Source organism: Leuresthes tenuis, unplaced genomic scaffold, assembly GCF_036924035.1.
Source record: "Leuresthes tenuis unplaced genomic scaffold, fLeuTen1.0.hap1 SCAF_23, whole genome shotgun sequence".
In the NCBI taxonomy this organism is placed as follows: Eukaryota; Metazoa; Chordata; class Actinopteri; order Atheriniformes; family Atherinopsidae; genus Leuresthes; species Leuresthes tenuis.
In genome coordinates, this window is record NW_027325377.1 from 11,700,757 (window position 1) to 11,721,253 (window position 20,497).

Consider the following 20,497-nt stretch of genomic DNA (forward strand, 5'->3'; position numbering starts at 1 on the left):
ACTCACACACGTTCGCACACATACACCCATACACACACACATTCTTGAACTTGCTGCAAGATTAAACATTTGCATTAACTGACTCCAGCAACTCTGAGTCTCATTGAGAGACTTTTCTCAACAATTGGGTCCTCAAACCAGATCTCAACGTTTTTTCCGCTTTCCAGGGTCGGAGCTGAAACCGTGCACGGGGGAGTCCAGTACTCCTAATGAAAGACCCCCTGCTGAATTGCGGTAATTAGGGGCCAGTGTCCACTGAAAGGGGGAAAAAGGGACGAGATCGTACTTTTGAATCAATGGCCAGAAGCCATTGGCAGTGCAGGCATCAACAATAATGGTGTTATTTCACCCATTAACACTTAAGGTACCTCATGCAGTGGCTGTGATATGGTTACTTAACAAAATATCTTTAGCAGACATCTCTCCTACATAACAGTTCTTCTTTCACAGCCAGACCTTGTTGTCGAGAGATGTGCTACACTTAATCCATCCACACTGCTACCTACCCCACAGATGGAAAGCCTCATGATTGCATGTCAGAAATAACCATCAGTGTTTTACCCAGGCCAGACTTAACTGATATACGTTATGAAAATGCAGAAATAACTATATTTATTCAACAGGTCAAGCAAAAAACCCTGATGGCACAAATGCTACAGGATTTGCAGTAGTAACAGAAACTGAAGTTTTCTTAAAACAACCACTACCAAAAAATTACTCTGTTCAAGCAGTCGAATTGGTAGCTTTAACTGAAGCTTGTAAATTAAATAACAAAAAGGTTGTTAACGTTTACACTGACAGTCAGTATGCCTTCTCAACTGTACATGTGTTAACACAGCATTGGAAAAACAGGTATGTTGACATCCACAGCTAAATGTATAAACTACAAATATTTTAGCATTATTAGATGTTATTCAATTGCCATCTACAATAGACTCGTATGAATGACCGGAAGGAAAACCATACTGCCAAAGAATTTGTTTAAATATGCTGCAGTATTGAGCCACGGACCATGTCATGTCTCAACAGGAGGGATGGAAGCAATAATGAACAAGGTTTTTACAGCATATGGTTTTACTAATTATTGAATTTTTTTTTTTAGAATAAATAAATGAATAAAGTTTTGTCTAGCAGGTCAAATATGTGCAAAATACATTCCACAGGGCAATCTAAGACCAAAACGAAGATAATTCCCTAAGCCAGTGTATCTTTTTCAACATATTTGTTTGTATTTCATTATTGTGTAGATTTCATTGAACTAAATTAATGTTAAGGGAAACGATTCTGCTCAGTGACAACAGAGGTTTTTACCAAATGGTCTGAAATATTTCCATGTGCACAAGCAGATGCACTCTCAGTAGCAAAATCACGCGTAAAATAACTCATTTCTAGATTTGAAATACCTGAAAAGATCTTCAGTGATAATTTGACACACTTTGTAAACTATGTCATCTCACTGATGGCAAAGAACTTAAAATAGATCTTAGAAACCACTGTGATATAGAAGGTTTCGCTAACACATTGGAATTGTTTTACTATTTACATATGCATGTGCAGTGAAGAATTGCTTGCTGCTGATAAATGCAAAGAAGAACAGCTTACACATAGATGCTCACATATAGGCTGCTGAATGCAATGAAGACCTGCTTATCCAGTAAATTTCAATGTCAATGTGTAATATTCAATTAGGATTTGCAAAACAGTGAAGTTAAACAATGAATGGGTCCATAGTCGGTATGAGAAGACTACAGGAATATTTACCTGGGTGTACGTTCAAACAGAGATGAGAAAATTGCGATAAATTATTGTTTGTTTGTTTGTTAGTATGTATATGAATGTTATGTGTATAAACTGTGTTGAGTTGTAGTTACTCAGTAGTGTCTCAGTGAAACAACCGACGGGGGAAGCCTTGCGGTGACAACAAAAGCAGTGTTTTACTGATCAGTCAAGTTGCTCCAGTGTACTCCATACAAACTGGTTGGCTACTGAAGGGATAGAAAATGGGGAATACTTGTTTTAAAGCAAAAAAGGAATTAGATGGGAAAAATACATGTTTTTACAGACAATATTATATAGATGTCGCCACTGAAGTAAAGAACATTTACGTGGGATGGTGTGAGGGTCCTCGTTTGGCTGACGTTCGCCGATATGCTCGCCATGCTCAGAACCAAGTTGAGACGCGTAAGACCATCAAAAGGGACAAGTGTGAAAAGGAGCTGCATTTGGCAACCATGACCATGTATTACGCAGTGGGTGTAAACAGAGGACGAGGCCGAAGTCGAAGACGTGGACGTGTGGGAGAGGAGGTCGAAATGGGCCACGCCACAGCTCTGATCCGAATATTTGTTTTTACTGTGGCCAGACTGGACACTGGAAGAAGAACTGTCCACAGCTAAAAAGTGATGAAATTGGGCAAAAGGCTGACTGAGGGTGGGAGGCAGGTTCTGGACGTCACGCGGCAGCGGAGCCTCCACTAATGGGTGATAGCACAAACACACTCACACATTTTTCCTGCTCTGTGTAGTGAAGCAACGCTTGCCGACTGTGATTCACGTAGTAAAGTTTTGCATGCTATTTCAGTCCTAGAGCAAAGATATTTCTCTCAGAATATAGGAACTTATGTTCATCAGTAGTGACGTCAGGGGAGTTTGATTGTCCTCCAAAGTTAAGTGGAAACCACGTTTACTGTATGTCTGCATCAGGCCAGGTTGTGAAGGAGAAAATGACAATGCCCATTGCGTGTTGTCACTCCCGATGAGCTCTCCTTCAAACACTCATTTTTGTTATCAGAGTTGTGTCCCATTAACCTGATGGGCTGTGATCTCATGTGTAAATTAGGCATTATTTTAACTTCTACACCAGAGGGTGTTAAGGTTATGTTACAGCCTGACAAAGTTTTCACAGCAGTGCAGTTTGATTCATCGGCACTTACATATGCTTATGAGTGGAAACTTCCCAGCTCTCCTTTTTCACAACAACTAGTGGAAGAAGCAAAAGCGCTAGTTTCACCCCTTTCTGATTTCATGCAACCTACTGATTTGCACTGCACATCACACATTTCTTTGGGGCCTGACAATGACTATGAGAAGAAGTGAAAAAATATGTGCGCCTACTTTATTGGCTGTGTCGCTCACTCCAGAGCACTTCGATTTTTTTAATGTTTGTGGTACTCGCCCTCACATTTCCTTGGCCAAACGTACACACTGGCAGTGACAAGGTGTGGGAGAGTTTGTTGCTACATGTCAGAAAGAAATGGAGTGGACTGTTTCACCTGCTGATCCAAATTTGATGTTTTCTGAACGATTGTCAGCATACAAAAAAACATTTTTGAGTACAATGCATTGTCAAAGAACTGTGGACTTAATTCCTACCACAGAATCACATTTTGAAGCATGTTTTTTATCTGAAACAGATTTGTCTTCGATACCCATGTTGGCTGAAGTGCCCAATGATCTTTGGGCTAAGAGCAAATATGATGTGGGGTTGATAAAAGGCTGTGAACCAGTAATTGTCACCCCTAAATCAGACTTTTGTCCATGTAAAAAACAATACCCTTTTAAGCCTGAAGCAATTAAAGGGATTAAACCTGTTTTTCAATCTTTTCAGAAAACAGGCGTTATTGTTCCTTTTGAAAATTCACCTGTGCTTACTCCATTGTTTCCTGTTAAAAAGATTAAAGATGCTGGCCAGCCAGATGAATGGCGTTTTGTACAGGACCTCCAAGCGGTGAATGCTAAAGTTCAGCCACATGCTCCTACTGTGCCCAACCCACACACTATTTTGTCTCAAATTACATCAGATGCACAGTTTTTCTCAGTGGTTGACTTGTCGCCAGTGCACCCTGATAGCCCATTTTGGTTTGCTTTTTAGTTTGAAGGGAAATCTTGGACTTTTACCCGGTTATGACAGGGGTACTGTGAAAGTCCCACTATTTACAATGCTGCCCTCAAAGCTAGTCTGGATTAACTTCAATCAACCACAGGCTCTGCTCTTTTGCAGTATGTGGATGACATCCTTTTATGTAGTCCATCTAAACAACAGTGTGAAAAAGACCAAATGACTCAAATAACTTTCTTGCTTTCAAAATCTTTCCTCTAGTGACGCTGACTTAGAGAGGGATGAAGATAATCATGTTTAATTGTTCATGTTTTGATTGTTTATCATTGGACCCTTTATTACTATGATGCCTGCATTTTAAACTCACGTTGTGTGCAAATGCAGGCTGATGTTTTACAGATAAAGTTATTATTTTCCTTGTTTCTTTTGGGTTGATTAATATAATGGTATTATTATAATCAAAAGGGAGGAATGTAATGGAAAATAATTCTTATATGCATTGTATTGAGTGTTACTGTGTATAACCTGCAAATGACCGAGCTGCAAGGTACCACCCTGCCCTGTTTTCTTAAATTCCTCTTTACAATGGTGGGCTTGTTATAATGAGATAGGTGCACTTTAGGGGGGACAGGGTTAGGCTGGTATTTACGAGTGTGTCTGGGTAACCTCAACTGATGGTTGGGGAGGAAAGTTAGAAGAACAATCAATTATACCCAAAAACAGATGACGTGATGAGCGGGCAATATAACTGTGTGTTTTTGCTTCAGTGGTCAGAGCAACTCTGTATTCTGTACTGTGTTGTTCTCTCTTGCAAGATATTATTATTAAAGCCTCTTATCTCCTCACAAGAAAATAACTGACTCCCCAAATGCAAGTGTCAGGACAAATGATCAAACTTCTCCAAGCTTCAGTCTGCAGAGAGGTACAAGACAGGGTTGCTCACTTTCTCCCTCACTTTTTGCTATTTTCATCAAACCTTTAGCAGCTGCTATCAGACAAGATAGAAATATTAAAGACATCCAACCCCAAAATATTGAGCATAAAATAAGTCTTTATGCTGATGATGTATTACTTTTCCTTCAGAACTCACAGACGTCTCTCACTCACACGATCACACTCATAAATAAATTCTCAGCACTTTCTGACTACTCTATCAATTGGTCTAAGACCACAGTTCTGCCCATTAACTGTAGGGTCCAGAATATACCTGCGATCACTTTACAGTCAGGAAATATTAGATATTTAGGCATAAACATTTCCTCCAGGCTCTCAGAGCTAACAAAGCTAATTTATGTGCAATTATTAATGACAGTAGAGGACAATCTCTCTCGTTGGAAGTCCTTACCTATATCACTTATGGGGAGAGTTACAACCATTAAAATGATGATACTACCAAAAGTTAACTATTTGTTCTCAATGATCCCCATAAAACCAACCTGCTACTTGGTTTAAGTCACTAGATTCATGCATCTCCAAATTTCTGTGGAAAAACAAACCACAGTTTGTTTAAAAACCCTACAGAAGACCAAGGACAGTGGTGGATTAGATTTACCTAATTTTCAGCACTATTCCTTAGCCAATAGGTTACGGTATATATGGATAAATATAGAACAAGCATTGTGTGATAATCTGGAAATCTCTGACCTGCCACGTATTAGTCAAATAGTGAAAAATCACAAATGTTTCAAAAGCATTAACATCAGCACCTCTCTGACAGCCTGGTGGGAATTTCTTAAAATAACAAAGTCTTCACTTGCCCCCTGTAAGCTTACACCCATCTGGAACAATCCTGACATCCTGCAAAACAAAAAAATGCTAAACTTTACTCTGTGGAAGATCAAAGGAATCAAACATCTGGAACATATAATCCAAAATGGACATTTTATTTCATTTGATGAGCTCATATCACAACATGAGATAGGCAGCAATAAATTCCTAGAATATCAACAACTTAAGTCTATAATAACAAAGAAATATATCCTCCACCAACCAGACTTACAACTCCCGATTAGGGTAGTAGAATTTCTAAGCATCTGCACCCCAAAACTACTATCAAAAATATATAAATTATTGTCTAAGATAGATGACACAATGTCTCTACCGTCCTCAAAATGGGAGGCAGATTTATCCATCAGTTCTAGTCATAGCTTCTGGCCACATATATGTTTGAACACCTTCAGAATGACTCAAAATCCTAATTTAGAGCTCATACAATACAAAATTCTTCATAGAACACACTATACAGGACAAAGGATGTTCAGGATGGGTCTAACACACTCAAACATCTGCTCACATTGCACAGATAACACACCTGATGATTATGCACACGCTTTGTGGTTTCGTGCGCCTGTCCAGAGGTTCTGGCTTGAAGTCTGTGCGGACCTATCAACATGACTAAAGTGTAGCATTCCTGCATGCCCCACACTGTGCATACTGGGTGACTTAGACAACATCAATGTGGAATTTAGCTTAGCACACATGATCCTCACAGTGTTATGTATAGCAAAGAAAACTATTCTCATGAACTGGAAAGCGAAGAACAATCTGTGTATTAACCAGTTTAGAAATTTTCTTTTAGATTATATTAGCATGGAAACAATGTCTGCTTCCTCAAAACATCAATTGGCTGAATTTAATTCTCTCTGGTCCCTTCTGATTAGCTTGATCACATAGTGGTGGTGGTGGGTTGCTGTCCCGTCGCTCTGGGCGGTTGGGTGTGTGCTGGGGGGGGCTGTGTGGCTTCGGGCGTCTGGTGGTCTCTCGGGTCGTGGGGAAATACAGCAGCCCTGTATTATTGCTTCCTGTGAAATCAAGATACAATGTGCACATGCTGGTTACAAATAAGAAAATACAAACAACAAACAGTTTCTTCCATGGTTCACAGCATGTGTATGATCATCTTCATCGCTGGTCTCAGTAAGGATGTTTCAATCTTCGGTGTCAGAGGTTACTAGCACTTAACACACCGTTGGAGTACAGCTTTTACTGCTGACTCTTATCTTTGTCCTTCCGGGCGTGTTGGTTAGGCTGATGTATGTCAGGGTGGAAGTCATCTACTGGTTCTGGTACCTTCTTACAGTGACTGGCATGAATCCAGGTTGCTCTCTCTGCAACTTTAACAGCTGTGTGAGTGACCAGTAGCACCTGGAACGGGCCTTGCCAACGTTTGGACTTCCAATGTTTCCTGCGAAGTTCCTTCACCACCTGTCATCTGGTTGGAGTGGTGTGTTTTCTGTGGCTGGAAGGGCTGCTTTTACTGTCTGTGAAACTTGAGATAGAACAGTGGAAAGGTTTCGACAGTAAGACAACATAGCATCATCACAAACAGTTGTGGAAGGGAGGGGTCTGGTTACAGGTCCCAATCCCAGGTTAGGAGGTCTGCCAAATAAAATTTCAAATGGGCTGAGATTCACTTGAGCTCTGATTCTCATTCTCATGTAGGTAAGCACAATAGGTAATGCTTTTGTCCATGGCAGACCTGTTTCTTCACAACATTTGGCTAACTTGGACTTTAATGTACCATTTTCTCTTTCCACAGCACCTCCACTCTGTGGATGATAAGCACAATTCCCAGGAATTTACCAACCTCAGTCAATGCAGTGTTTACAAAATGTGTGCCATTATCACTGCTGATCTTCTCTGGAATGCCCCATCTAGGAATGATTTCTGTTTAGCAGTGCTTTAGTCACTGCATTACTGTTTGCATGTTTTGCAGGGAACACTTCAACCCATTTACTAAACACGTCCACTATTACTAGTGCATATTTCTTTCCTTCAGCTGGTGTGAGTTCAACAAAATCCATCATCAAATGTTCAAAAGGTTTCTCTGGTGGAGGGTGTGCAACTTGCGATGTGTGTAATGCCTTTCCTACATTATGTGTGGCACAAACCATACATGACTGACAGTATTTTTGCGCATATGAACTGAACCCTTTTGTGAACCACTGAGCAGTGAGTGCATTCAGCATCCCCCCTTTTGACACATGGTTCAACCCATGTGTCAATTTTGAAAAATGAGGAAAAAAATGTTTAGGTAGACAGGGTTTACCATCAGGTCCCATCCAAACACCATCCGTATGAGTTGCACCCACAGAGGACCAAATGCGTCCAGAGGACCAAATTTCATCTGCAGAGGCAAAAGTTTGCAAAGCATGGAGATCTGTGAGGGAGTCTTCTGCCTGCAAAGAGAGGGAAGCGAAAACAGGAAAAAAATTAGCTGCTTGCTTAGCTGCAGCATCAGCTCTGGCATTGCCACAAGCAACAGGATCGTCTGAGTTAGTGTGAGCCGCACACTTACAGACCGAGATTGCTGTAGGCAAAAGGATCGCATCAAGAAGATCAGAAACCTGCTTGGAGTTCAGAATAGTTTTACCATCTGATTTAAGGAAATGCCTGTGTTTCCACAGCGCACCAAAGTCATGAACAACACCAAAAGCATATCTGGAATCTGTGTAAATAGTGACAGACTTACCAGCTGCCAACTTACAAGCTTCAGTAAGTGCAACTTATTGCACTTACTGAAGCTTGTAAGTTGGCTCAGTAGTTTGAGCAGAGAAATGTTTAGGAAGAGAACCAGACAACAAAGTGTCATGTGAAGAACATACTGCAAACCAAACACAGTTAGTACCTGTGGCTGGATCACGCAAAGCTGATCCATCTACAAAAAGAATCATGTCAGAGTTTGGAAGAGGAGTCTCTAAAAGATCAGGTCGGGGTGTACAAACTTGTTCCAAAACAGCCACCTCATTCGGTGTCGTGTTTCTTTCAAGCAATTCTCCTGGTTAGCCCGCACTCGGCTCGCTCCCAGAGCCGTGTTAAAGTCTACTTCGCATTCCGCACCTCCGCCCACCCGCTGCACTGAGCACTCTTCAGACCTTTTAAATGGTATAACTTTACACTACCACACGCTCCAGCGAGCACCATTCAAGCAACAACTTTGCACTCCAGCTTCGAACATCGGCACAGTCGCAACAAGTAAGGCGACTCTACTCAGAGAAGTCACTCTGCACAGTAACAAGATTTCTTTTGCACAGACAGAAAGGGCTTCATCCGCAAAGGTAAAGCCTGCCAACAATAGAAACAACTCATTAGTGCTGCTCAACATTGTACTTTGCAGTAAAAGAAAGAGCAAATCTAAAGTTTCAGGAATCCGAGAATAAGCTTACTTTCATGAGTTCTACACAATTTCGGATTTTGATATAAAATGAATTCCTTCACTCAAACTAAGTTAAAACTGCTTTGTCCTTCATATTTATCCATGTCCAAATAGCTTTAAACAAAAAAGACCGTTGTACTTTGCAGGATAGGAAAGAACAACACTAAACCTTTTCAGGAATCCGAGAATAAGCGTCGTTTGACGAGTTCTACACAATATCGGATTTTGATATAAAATTAATTCCTTCACTCAAACCAAGTTAAAACTGCTTTGTCCTTCATATTTATCCATGTCTAAATACCTTTAAACAAAAACGAACGTAGTACTTTTCAGGATAGGAAACAACAACACTAATTTTTTTCAGGAATCCAAGAATAAGCTTCTTTTCACGAGTTCTACACAATTCCGGATTTTGATATAAAATTAATTCCTTCACTCAAACCAAGTTAAAACTGCTTTGTCCTTCATATTTATCCATGTCTAAATAGCTTTAAACAAAAAAGAACGTTGTACTTTGCAGGATAGGAAAGAACAACACTGAACCTTTAGGAATCCGAGAATAAGCTTATTTTCACGAGTTCTACACAATTTCAGATTTTGTTATAAAATGAATTCCTTCACTCAAACCAAGTTAAAACTGCTTTGTCCTTCATATTTTTGCATGTCTTAATAGGTTTCAGGCATAAAATTCTTCATATTACCCTGTATATGAAAGAAGCATACTTGTGATGGAGCAATACACTCCTTTTGGGTAACCTAAACTGATGGTTGGGGAGGAAAGTTAGAAGAACAATCAACTATCAACCAAAGACAGATGACGTGATGAGCGGGCAATATAACTGTGTGTTTTTGCTTCAGTGGTCAGAGCAACTCTGTATTCTGTACTGTGTTGTTCTTTCTTTCAAGATATTATTATTAAAGCCTCTTATCTCCTCAGAAGAAAATAACTGACTCTGTGCGTTACTAAATTTCCACCACAATTTTGGCGTCACGAACAGGATCCCTCGACTGGTGTCTCTGGACCGGATCGCAGTGCATGGCCAGCCTGGACTGAAGTAGCTGTTCCAGCCTCATACCTCCAAGGGCTTTTCTGAGAGAGAGGACTGGCAGGTCCTTTTCTTGAATACCAGCGCTGGGATCATTTTTGAAATATGATAGTCTGAGACGATAGGACTGCTTTTTAGTTTTTATTTGAATAAAAGAGGGTTTCCCGGTTGTGTCATTAGTGAGACAGAGATTTCATGGGTAAGTGAAACTTTTGAAGCAGTCCGAAGAAGTGTGAAGTACTCCGAAGAAGTGTGAGTACAGATTAAGGTCCTCATTGGAGACGTCCTTTGAGTGAAGGAATATATTTCCCCATTCCAAGTCTGAGAATTGGAAACAGTAGGTCTCAGACTTTTGACCCTACCGGGGGACCTAAGCATGATGAAATGAAAAAGACATATGGTCCAGAGGTTTTCCACCAGAAGGTTCTTTTAGTATGTTAGAAATAAGAAAATTAGAAGAAAAGTTTTGCAAATATGAGAAAGAGATGAAGCAAAAAAAAAGAAAATTAAGTTTAAATAAGAAGTAAGAAAGGTATAGAATTTTGGAAAAAATAAAGTGTATTAAGAGAAAGAAAGGAAAATGTTAAACAAATGCCATGACGGAATGATGATAATAATTTAGTATTAGCTGTGCCGGATCCAGACCTGGACTCCTGCCCTCCACGACGCCTGCAACAACAACAGCCAGCCCTGCCACAAGCCTCTGGCTCTCGGGAAGAAGGGACTTCTTCCATCCTCCCTCGGGAAGAAATTCCATCATTCTCACAACATCAGCTACATAGGTCTGATGATGAGGAAAAGGAAGACGTTTGGTTCTCCAGCGTACCTGCCCAAGAACTTTTAACGCAAGTGACAAAAATCCTTTACCCACAATCTGGACTTCAGAGATCTAAACGTGAGAAAAAACAAAACCAGATTCAAACCATGCCTATGGTTAAAGTTGCAGTTCCCACTGGACCATTACTGGTTTATCGACCCTGGACTGAGACTGACATCATGGAAGCATAACAATGCTTACCAGATCCAGAGATTTCTGGACCCCATTTTGCTGACGAGTTGCGAGATTTCTGCGCACAATTCTGCCCGACTGGGGTTGAATTGCATCGCATATTGGCAAAAAAGTTCAAACCGTCCGACCTCTGCAAAATAGAGGCCAGTATGCTACAACTGGATTTGCGACCTACCAACAGTGAACGAGGACATAATGATAACGCTCAATATGAAGCAGCCAACCAAAGACTGTGTCAAGCCATCACCACTCAATTTCCAACCAAAATCAATATGTCCCACATTTACACCTGCAAACAGAAACCCGGTGAAGGGACTGATGATTTTGTACACCGCCTCCTTGAGGAAGTCAGCAAGCACAGCGGTCATCAGAGACCAAGGGATTTGGGTAATGAATCAGGACCATGGGAGAGTATTGCATGCAATGCAATAATTAAAGGCCTCATGCCAGATGTCGCCACTGAAGTAAAGAACATTTACGTGGGATGGTGTGAGGGTCCTCGTTTGGCTGACGTTCGCCGATATGCTCGCCATGCTCATAACCAAGTTGAGACGCGTAAGACAACCAAAAGGGACAAGTGTGAAAAGGAGCTGCATTTGGCAGCCATGACCATGTATTACGCAGTTGGTGTAAACAGAGGACGAGGCCGAAGTCGAAGACGTGGACGTGTGGGATCAGAGCTATGATCCGAATATTTGTTTTTACTGTGGCCAGACTGGACACTGGAAGAAGGACTGTCCACAGCTGAAAAGTGATGAAATTTAGGAGGAAAGTTAGAAGAACAATCAACTATCAACCAAAGACAGATGACGTGATGAGCGGGCAATATAACTGTGTGTTTTTGCTTCAGTGGTCAGAGCAACTCTGTATTCTGTACTGTGTTGTTCTCTCTTTCAAGATATTATTATTAAAGCCTCTTATCTCCTCAGAAGAAAATATGCCAGATGTCGCCACTGAAGTAAAGAACATTTACGTGGGATGGTGTGAGGGTCCTCGTTTGGCTGACGTTCGCCGATATGCTCGCCATGCTCATAACCAAGTTGAGACGCGTAAGACAACCAAAAGGGACAAGTGTGAAAAGGAGCTGCATTTGGCAGCCATGACCATGTATTACGCAGTTGGTGTAAACAGAGGACGAGGCCGAAGTCGAAGACGTGGACGTGTGGGATCAGAGCTATGATCCGAATATTTGTTTTTACTGTGGCCAGACTGGACACTGGAAGAAGGACTGTCCACAGCTGAAAAGTGATGAAATTTAGGAGGAAAGTTAGAAGAACAATCAACTATCAACCAAAGACAGATGACGTGATGAGCGGGCAACCAAAGAAATTGGGCAAAAGGCTGACTGAGGGTGGGAGGCAGGTTCTGGACGTCACGCGGCAGCGGAGCCTCCACTAATGGGTGATAGCACAAACACACTCACACATTTTTCCTGCTCTGTGTAGTGAAGAAACGCTTGCCGACTGTGATTCACGTAGTAAAGTTTTGCATGCTATTTCCGTCCTAGAGCAAAGATATTTCTCTCAGAATATGGGAACTTATGTTCATCAGTAGTGACGTCAGGGGAGTTTTATTGTCCTCCAAAGTTAAGTGGAAACCACGTTTACTGTATGTCTGCCTCAGGCCAGGTTGTGAAGGAGAAAATGACAATGCCCATTGCGTGTTGTCACTCCCAATGAGCTCTCCTTCAAACACTCATTTTTGTTATCAGAGTTGTGTCCCATTAACCTGATGGGCTGTGATCTCATGTGTAAATTAGGCATTATTTTAACTTCTACACCAGAGGGTGTTAAGGTTATGTTACAGCCTGACAAAGTTTTCACAGCAGTGCAGTTTGATTCATCGGCACTTACATATGCTTATGAGTGGAAACTTCCCAGCTCTCCTTTTTCACAACAACTAGTGGAAGAAGCAAAAGTGTTAGTTTCACCCCTTTCTGATTTCATGCAACCTACTGATTTGCACTGCACATCACACATTTCTTTGGGGCCTGACAATGACTATGAGAAGAAGTGAAAAAATATGTGCGCCTACTTTATTGGCTGTGTCGCTCACTCCAGAGCACTTCGATTTTTTTAATGTTTGTGGTACTCGCCCTCACATTTCCTTGGCCAAACGTACACACTGGCAGTGACAAGGTGTGGGAGAGTTTGTTGCTACATGTCAGAAATAAATGGAGTGGACTGTTTCACCTGCTGATCCAAATTTGATGTTTTCTGAACGATTGTCAGCATAGAAAAAAACATTTTTGAGTACAATGCATTGTCAAAGAACTGTGGACTTAATTCCTACCACAGAATCACATTTTGAAGCATGTTTTTTATCTGAAACAGATTTGTCTTCGATACCCATTTTGGCTGAAGTGCCCAATGATCTTTGGGCTAAGAGCAAATATGATGTGGGGTTGATAAAAGGCTGTGAACCAGTAATTGTCACCCCTAAATCAGACTTTTGTCCATGTAAAAAACAATACCCTTTTAAGCCTGAAGCAATTAAAGGGATTAAACCTGTTTTTCAATCTTTTCAGAAAACAGGCGTTATTGTTCCTTTTGAAAATTCACCTGTGCTTACTCCATTGTTTCCTGTTAAAAAGATTAAAGATGCTGGCCAGCCAGATGAATGGCGTTTTGTACAGGACCTCCAAGCGGTGAATGCTGCAGTTCAGCCACATGCTCCTACTGTGCCCAACCCACACACTATTTTGTCTCAAATTACATCAGATGCACAGTTTTTCTCACCCTGATAGCCCATTTTGGTTTGCTTTTTAGTTTGGAGGGAGATCTTGGACTTTTACCCGGTTATGCCAGGGGTACTGTGAAAGTCCCACTATTTACAATGCTGCCCTCAAAGCTAGTCTGGATTAACTTCAATCAACCACAGGCTCTGCTCTTTTGCAGTATGTGGATGACATCCTTTTATGTAGTCCATCTAAACAACAGTGTGAAAAAGACAGTGAATCTGTTGAAACATCTTCCTTCTTATGGCCATAAAGCCAGCCTTTCTAAGTTACAGTTTGTACAGGACGAAGTCACCTTTTTGGGTCATGTGATTTCTAAGGATGGGCGCTCACTTTCTCCTAAACATGTTGCTGAAGTTCAGATCATTCCTAAACCGGTTACTAAAAAACAGCTTATGTCATTCTTAGGTATAACATCTTACTGCAGGAACTTTATTCCTAACTACTCTTTTCTCGAAGCTCTCTTAGGTGCTCTTATCCATGGTAAAGGCAGCTGCAGTTCTGACATGCAGCTCCAGTCAGCTGATCGTGTTCCATGGACTCCTGAGGCTGAATCAGCCTTTAGTCAGCTTAAGCTGGCTCTTCAAACAGCACCAACACTTGGCATTCCAGATCCTCATAAACCTTTCATACAGGCAGTTGATGAGAAGCATGGTTGTATGACATCTGTTCTTATGCAGGAACATGGGGCAGGCAAAGGCCAGTGGCTCATTTCTCAGCAAAACTGGACTCTGTGGCTGCAGGCCTGCCTGGTTGTCTTCGTGCTGTTGCAGCTGCAGAGAAAGCTGTCCTGGCCTCCCAAGATATTGTGGGCTACGCTAATTTGACTGTTTTGGTTCCTCATGCTGTTGCCTTTATTCTTCTCGAGCAGAAAACTTCACATCTTTCAACTGCTCGTTGGCTCAGATACACCTCTGTGATATGCCAAATGTCACTGTTAAACGTTGTACTGTTCTGAATCCTGCTACTTTGCTTCCGACTCCTGAGGATGGGGAGCCTCATGACTGTGAAGCTGTTTTGGAACAAGTTTGTACACCCCGACCTGATCTTTTAGAGACTCCTCTTCCAAACTCTGACATGATTCTTTTTGTAGATGGATCAGCTTTGCGTGATCCAGCCACAGGTACTAACTGTGTTTGGTTTGCAGTATGTTCTTCACATGACACTTTGTTGTCTGGTTCTCTTCCTAAACATTTCTCTGCTCAAACTACTGAGCTTATTGCACTTACTGAAGCTTGTAAGTTGGCAGCTGGTAAGTCTGTCACTATTTACACAGATTCCAGATATGCTTTTGGTGTTGTTCATGACTTTGGTGCGCTGTGGAAACACAGGCATTTCCTTAAATCAGATGGTAAAACTATTCTGAACTCCAAGCAGGTTTCTGATCTTCTTGATGCGATCCTTTTGCCTACAGCAATCTCGGTCTGTAAGTGTGCGGCTCACACTAACTCAGACGATCCTGTTGCTTGTGGCAATGCCAGAGCTGATGCTGCAGCTAAGCAAGCAGCTAAATCTTTTCCTGTTTTCGCTTCCCTCTCTTTGCAGGCAGAAGACTCCCTCACAGATCTCCATGCTTTGCAAACTTTTGCCTCTGCAGATGAAATTTGGTCCTCTGGACGCATTTGGTCCTCTGTGGGTGCAACTCATACGGATGGTGTTTGGATGGGACCTGATGGTAAACCCTGTCTACCTAAACATTTTTTTCCTCATTTTTCAAAATTGACACATGGGTTGAACCATGTGTCAAAAGGAGGGATGCTGAATGCACTCACTGCTCAGTGGTTCACAAAAGGGTTCAGTTCATATGCGCAAAAATACTGTCAGTCATGCCACACATAATGTAGGAAAGGCATTACACACATCGCAAGTTGCACACCCTCCACCAGAGAAACCTTTTGAACATTTGATGATGGATTTTGTTGAACTCACACCAGCTGAAGGAAAGAAATATGCACTAGTAATAGTGGACGTGTTTAGTAAATGGGTTGAAGTTTTCCCTGCAAAACATGCAAACAGTAATGCAGTGACTAAAGCACTGCTAAACAGAAATCATTCCTAGATGGGGCATTCCAGAGAAGATCAGCAGTGATAATGGCACACATTTTGTAAACACTGCATTGACTGAGGTTGGTAAATTCCTGGGAATAAGCTTGCGCACACATTGTGCTTATCATCCACAGAGTGGAGGTGCTGTGGAAAGAGAAAATGGTACATTAAAGTCCAAGTTAGCCAAATGTTGTGAAGAAACAGGTCTGCCATGGACAAAAGCATTACCTATTGTGCTTACCTACATGAGAATGAGAATCAGAGCTCAAGTGAATCTCAGCCCATTTGAAATTTTATTTGGCAGACCTCCTAACCTGGGATTGGGACCTGTAACCAGACCCCTCCCTTCCACAACTGTTTGTGATGATGCTATGTTGTCTTACTGTCGAAACCTTTCCACTGTTCTATCTCAAGTTTCACAGGCAGTAAAAGCAGCCCTTCCAGCCACAGAAAACACACCACTCCAACCAGATGACAGGTGGTGAAGGAACTTCGCAGGAAACATTGGAAGTCCAAACGTTGGCAAGGCCCGTTCCAGGTGCTACTGGTCACTCACACAGCTGTTAAAGTTGCAGAGAGAGCAACCTGGATTCATGCCAGTCACTGTAAGAAGGTACCAGAACCAGTAGATGACTTCCACCCTGACATACATCAGCCTAACCAACACGCCCGGAAGGACAAAGATAAGAGTCAGCAGTAAAAGCTGTACTCCACCGGTGTGTTAAGTGCTAGTAACCTCTGACACCGAAGATTGAAACATCCTTACTGAGACCAGCGATGAAGATGATCATACACATGCTGTGAACCATGGAAGAAACTGTTTGTTGTTTGTATTTTCTTATTTGTAACCAGCATGTGCACATTGTATCTTGATTTCACAGGAAGCAATAATACAGGGCTGCTGTATTTCCCCACGACCCGAGAGACCACCAGACGCCCGAAGCCACACAGCCCCCCCCAGCACACACCCAACCGCCCAGAGCGACGGGACAGCAACCCACCACCACCACTATGTGATCAAGCTAATCAGAAGGGACCAGAGAGAATTAAATTCAGCCAATTGATGTTTTGAGGAAGCAGACATTGTTTCCATGCTAATATAATCTAAAAGAAAATTTCTAAACTGGTTAATACACAGATTGTTCTTCGCTTTCCAGTTCATGAGAATAGTTTTCTTTGCTATACATAACACTGTGAGGATCATGTGTGCTAAGCTAAATTCCACATTGATGTTATCTAAGTCACCCAGTATGCACAGTGTGGGGCATGCAGGAATGCTACACTTTAGTCATGTTGATAGGTCCGCACAGACTTCAAGCCAGAACCTCTGGACAGGCGCACAAAACCACAAAGCGTGTGCATAATCATCAGGTGTGTTATCTGTGCAATGTGAGCAGATGTTTGAGTGTGTTAGACCCATCCTGAACATCCTTTGTCCTGTATAGTGTGTTCTATGAAGAATTTTGTATTGTATGAGCTGTAAATTAGGATTTCGAGTCATTCTGAAGGTGTTCAAACATATATATGGCCAGAAGCTATGACTAGAACTGATGGATAAATCTGCCTCCCATTTTGAGGACGGTAGAGACATTGTGTCATCTATCTTAGACAATAATTTATATATTTTTGATAGTAGTTTTGGGGTGCAGATGCTTAGAAATTCTACTACCCTAATCGGGAGTTGTAAGTCTGGTTGGTGGAGGATATATTTCTTTGTTATTATAGACTTAAGTTGTTGATATTCTAGGAATTTATTGCTGCCTATCTCATGTTGTGATATGAGCTCATCAAATGAAATAAAATGTCCATTTTGGATTATATGTTCCAGATGTTTGATTCCTTTGATCTTCCAGAGAGTAAAGTTTAGCATTTTTTTGTTTTGCAGGATGTCAGGATTGTTCCAGATGGGTGTAAGCTTAGACAAGTGAAGACTTTGTTATTTTAAGAAATTCCCACCAGGCTGTCAGAGAGGTGCTGATGTTAATGCTTTTGAAACATTTGTGATTTTTTACGTTTTGACTAATAAGTGGCAGGTCAGAGATTTCCAGATTATCACACAATGCTTGTTCTATATTTATCCATGTTCATCTATTGGGTTAGGTTTAAACCATTTTGATATATACCGTAACCTATTGGCTAAGGAATAGTGCTGAAAATTAGGTAAATCTAATCCACCACTGTCCTTGGTCTTCTGTAGGGTTTTTAAACTAATACGTGGTGGTTTGTTTTTCCACAGAAATTTGGAGATGCATGAATCTAGTGACTTAAACCAAGTAGCAGGTTGGTTTTATGGGGATCATTGAGAACAAATAGTTAACTTTTGGTAGTATCATCATTTTAATGGTTGTAACTCTCCCCATAAGTGATATAGGTAAGGACTTCCAACGAGAGAGATTGTCCTCTACTGTCTTTAATACTTGCACATAAATTAGCTTTGTTAGCTCTGAGAGCCTGGAGGAAATGTTTATGCCTAAATATCTAATATTTCCTGACTGTAAAGTGATCGCAGGTATATTCTGGACCCTACAGTTAATGGGCAGAACTGTGGTCTTAGACCAATTGATAGAGTAGTCAGAAAGTGCTGAGAATTTATTTATGAGTGTGATCGTGAGTGAGAGACGTCTGTGAGTTCTGAAGGAAAAGTAATACATCATCAGCATAAAGACTTATTTTATGCTCAATATTTTGGGGTTGGATGTCTTTAATATTTCTATCTTGTCTGATAGCAGCTGCTAAAGGTTTGATGAAAATAGCAAAAAGTGAGGGAGAAAGTGAGCAACCCTGTCTTGTACTTCTCTGCAGACTGAAGCTTGGAGAAGTTTGATCATTTGTCTTGACACTTGCATTTGGGGAGTCAGTTATTTTCTTGTGAGGAGATAAGAGGCTTTAATAATAATATCTTGCAAGAGAGAACAACACAGTACAGAATACAGAGTTGCTCTGACCACTGAAGCAAAAACACACAGTTATATTGCCCGCTCATCACGTCATCTGTTTTTGGGTATAATTGATTGTTCTTCTAACTTTCCTCCCCAACCATCAGTTGAGGTTACCCAGACACACTCGTAAATACCAGCCTAACCCTGTCCCCCCTAAAGTGCACCTATCTCATTATAACAAGCCCACCATTGTAAAGAGGAATTTAAGAAAACAGGGCAGGGTGGTACCTTGCAGCTCGGTCATTTGCAGGTTATACACAGTAACACTCAATACAATGCATATAAGAATTATTTTCCATTACATTCCTCCCTTTTGATTATAATAATACCATTATATTAATCAACCCAAAAGAAACAAGGAAAATAATAACTTTATCTGTAAAACATCAGCCTGCATTTGCACACAACGTGAGTTTAAAATGCAGGCATCATAGTAATAAAGGGTCCAATGATAAACAATCAAAACATGAACAATTAAACATGATTATCTTCATCCCTCTCTAAGTCAGCGTCACTAGAGGAAAGATTTTGAAAGCAAGAAAGTTATTTGAGTCATTTGGTCTTTTTCACACTGTTGTTTAGATGGACTACATAAAAGGATGTTATCCACATACTGCAAAAGAGCAGAACCTGTGGTTGATTGAAGTTAATCCAGACTAGCTTTGAGGGCAGCATTGTAAATAGTGGGACTTTCACAGTACCCCTGGCATAACCGGGTAAAAGTCCAAGATCTCCCTTCAAACTAAAAAGCAAACCAAAATGGGCTATCAGGGTGCACTGGCGACAAGTCAACCACTGAGAAAAACTGTGCATCTGATGTAATTTGAGACAAAATAGTGTGTGGGTTGGGCACAGTAGGAGCATGTGGCTGAACTTTAGCATTCACCGCTTGGAGGTCCTGTACAAAACGCCATTCATCTGGCTGGCCAGCATCTTTAATCTTTTTAACAGGAAACAATGGAGTAAGCACAGGTGAATTTTCAAAAGGAACAATAACGCCTGTTTTCTGAAAAGATTGAAAAACAGGTTTAATCCCTTTAATTGCTTCAGGCTTAAAAGGGTATTGTTTTTTACATGGACAAAAGTCTGATTTAGGGGTGACAATTACTGGTTCACAGCCTTTTATCAACCCCACATCATATTTGCTCTTAGCCCAAAGATCATTGGGCACTTCAGCCAACATGTGTATCGAAGACAAATCTGTTTCAGATAAAAAACATGCTTCAAAATGTGATTCTGTGGTAGGAATTAAGTCCACAGTTCTTTGACAATGCATTGTACTCAAAAATGTTTTTTTCTATGCTGACAATCGTTCAGAAAACATCAAATTTGGATCAGCAGGTGAAACGGTCCACTCCATTTCTTTCTGACATGTCGCAACAAACTCTCCCACACCTTGTCACTGCCAGTGTGTACGTTTGGCCAAGGAAATGTGAGGGCGAGTACCACAAACATTAAAAAAATCGAAGTGCTCTGGAGTGAGCGACACAGCCAATAAAGTAGGCGCACATATTTTTTCACTTCTTCTCATAGTCATTGTCAGGCCCCAAAGAAATGTGTGATGTGCAGTGCAAATCAGTAGGTTGCATGAAATCAGAAAGGGGTGAAACTAACGCTTTTGCTTCTTCCACTAGTTGTTGTGAAAAAGAAGAGCTGGGAAGTTTCCACTCATAAGCATATGTAAGTGCCGATGAATCAAACTGCACTGCTGTGAAAACTTTGTCAGGC